Below are 3,542 nucleotides of genomic sequence, written 5' to 3'. Positions count from 1 at the left end.
TGTTATAGACTTACAAGAAACTCCTCTCTCGCTCTCACAATCGTTTTGGTAAACTAGCATCTAGCCCCCACCCTCCCCCTGACTCTAAAACACTTGTTGGTCTTGTCATTAAAGTCAAACTCGTATACAAGAGTTCAGTTTGAATGTTTTTCTTGAATATAAATACGAGATACAGTACTTAAGTACCTATCTGAGCATAGACACGTAAAAGAGGAGGAATGCACATAAAGATATTCTTACTCTGAGCTTGAATCATAATTGTCCTTGTTGTTTTGCTTTGAGAGAACTAATTGATAACCGCACCCAGCGCATACTCTATTATAGCATTGGATTAATGAAACAACTCTTGCATTGTTTATTAACCACAGTCAAGGTATAAGAGTATTCAGATTAATATTAATTTTAGTATCTTTTCAATAAATCTGATTTTATGAAGTTAAATACGGATCCCAGATTTAAATCTTCGTCAAGGGGGAGCACTCAAGGAAAAGATGTCCAGCTGGAGAAAGAACTCAAGGATGTGATTTGCTCATGTCGTTTTCGGGGCTTAATGTCTCCTTAAGGGTGGTGGGGTTATCAGAAATAATGCTTAATTAAGCCTCCGTTATGAGGAACATCATGGCCACAATTTATTCGTGATGCGAGCACTCAAGCTGCAGATACCGGCAGAAGCCGTCGTCAGATGGAAGCCAAGCGGATGATGAGCACAACATTCTACCTTCTTTGTCTTCAGAGAAACGACGCAAAAAAGTTGTTTCCTTCGTATGGCTAGGCACGGATTGTAGATCTATAGCCTACGTCTTTTAGGGAAATGAAGGGCCGGGGTTTCCCGATTAACATTCACCTCCTCTTGCAGCCTTGTTGTGGACAACTACAGAAAGCCGCGCCTCCTACCCAACCTCTTACACACAAACTCCCATAGGACAAAATATTTTAATTTTCAGTGCGTTCAGTTTTCGGACAGGGGTTGTACACTTCAGAGATCAGATTCAAGGAATTATCATAAGTATCTCAAAGTTTTTCTTTTGGCATGATTTTGTATTTATTATTATGGCCTAAGGTTATCGGTTTTGCTTGAGCTAAATGTCAAAATAGGCACAGAGAGGCCATCATTATGAGCACAGTTAGTAGTGTCAGTTTGTCTTGTGGAAAAAAAAATAATCTTCTAAGTTCAAGAAATAAAGAAATATCTACCCCAAGCTGTAGACACGTAACAGCGCTATAGTAAGTGATTTCAGCGTTGGGTACCGCCCGGTTTCTATGAAGTAATGATTAGGCTTTTCGCTGTTGCACACAGAAGACATGAGTTCGATTCCTGTGTCTTTTTATCCAGTGCCTCAATCTGTTTGCTGATATCCTGAGTTGGCCCTGAAAGGCAGGGTCGAAGAAGCCCGCCTCTGAAATATATATGTATATATAAAATATATGTGTATACGAATATATAAATTATATATATATATATATATATATATATATATATATATATATATATATATATATATATATATATATATATACATTTATATATAATTATATATGTGTGTGTGTGTGTGAGTGTGTGTATAATATATAAATATGTGAGTGGTTGGCGGGTGCTCTGGTGTGGTTTGCACCTTCTTTCCTATCAAGCATCTATCGTCCTTATCTCCCCTTCTTCTTTTTTTATGTTTGTTACTCTCCTGTAACACCTCTAATCTTCTGGTGCTCATATGAACTTATGTAGTTGCCAGTGCCGTAAAACTCTTACTAAAACTAATATAAAATATATCACAGATTGTGTTGATAGGGGTGTAAACGATTGATAAAATAATTGAAAGAGAGGATTGGGTTAGGTAGAGCAGAGTGTAATGCATCTTCAAAAGAAAGAGAACAGTGTATGAGGAACTCTCGACTGTCTTCCATAGGATGGTGAATTGAGGTAGATTGAAAGCGTGAAAAGGGCAAACAACTGTCAATTTGGCCATTGAATTTTTTTTCTTTTTGCTTAATATTAGTCTATCACTAATTAACTTCAGAAAACAGTTGGTATTATAGAAAAATATTGGCCCAAAATATTTCAAAATGCAGTTTGTTCATGCTGGGGGGTGGTCTCTGCTTGTAAAGCAACTTTTGTAAATAAAGGGTAAATTAATACTCAAGGCACACTCATCAATTATTCAATCATGCGTGAAAGCTGCATAACCTTTTCTAAAAACAACAACAACAAACAATAATAATGATAATGATAACAATAATAATTACATTTATATAGCGCTTATCCATGCTCAAGAGCATGCTCTATGCGCTTGACGACTATTATTACCCCAGCAGACCCTCTGAGAACACTCGGAAACATTCTCGGCTTCCGTGGAAGCGTACACCCCCCAAAACCCCCCCAAAACAACAACAACAACAACAACAACAAACAAACACAAAAACAACCAAAACCAAAACAACCAACACACACACAAAAAACAACAACAACAACGGAAACTTTGCACACGTATTAATGTGTTGATCCTGCCGGTGTTCTGCCTATTTTACCAAATGGAAGTACTCGTACACTGTTTTATGATAGGCGCTACATTTTTGGAATTGAGTACTAGTGAAAACCTCACATGTTTTATCGAGAGATTAACTGGTTTTGTCTCACATTTCGCGGACATCAGGTTTTAATGTCAAAGGTTATAGACCAAATGCAACGGAAGACACATAGCTCCCTCAAAATTACAAAGTTCTGACATTTTTGGCCGTTTTGGGGTCACTAGGACCACGAGGTCAGAAACCAGATGTTCTATTTGCTCTATCAAAATCGTTTGATTTTTCGGAGTCGTTATCAAGATATTCAAAGAATAGCTTTTTAAAAAAGATTGATATGATGTGAAACTCACAATTATTTACGTCAAATTTATCAAAACTAAATACTGAGCAGATAGAGCTTTGTAATTTTGACGTTGCGATATGTTTCTGATCTTATTTGTATATCCTTATTGGCACAATATTGCGTAGAAATACATCGCTATCTATTGTTTTTCTATCTATAACTACTACTTATTGTTAGTCGGTGGCCTGGTCATAGTGGGTGCTTAATTTGCATATTTTCACTTTTTTCCTATGATATAGTCTTCCCTGACCTTACAGACAGTATATTTTCCGGGAAGCAGTAATACAAAATAATTTCAGGGCAGTATAGGTTTCAGCCAGTAGAAGTACCTTAAGATGCTGATCAACTTTGCGTGTTGTACCGGCTTGTTTTTTCTACGTAAATTTTTTAAAAAATCCACCATATGTATAGATTGCACTACAGTCCGAAAAACTATTATATTAGACGCTTTGAAAATCTGAGCGGGTCCCAACATTTTTCTATACAAGCCTCACTTAAATAGCTTTATATTAATCTTTGATTTAGTTTTGATGCGTTTGTTTTGCAAACCGTCAATCTTAATAATATCACTCCTAAAAGCATAATATTCTAACACCCCCCTCTCCTTTACAAAACTCAAGGGAAAGTCTAAAAATATTGCCCCTCCCCCCCCCCGAAAAAAAGCAAAAAAGCAAAAAAC

This window comes from Aplysia californica, unplaced genomic scaffold, assembly GCF_000002075.1.
Source record: "Aplysia californica isolate F4 #8 unplaced genomic scaffold, AplCal3.0 scaffold00129, whole genome shotgun sequence".
NCBI lineage: Eukaryota > Metazoa > Mollusca > Gastropoda > Aplysiida > Aplysiidae > Aplysia > Aplysia californica.
Note: the sequence above shows the minus strand (reverse complement) of the source record.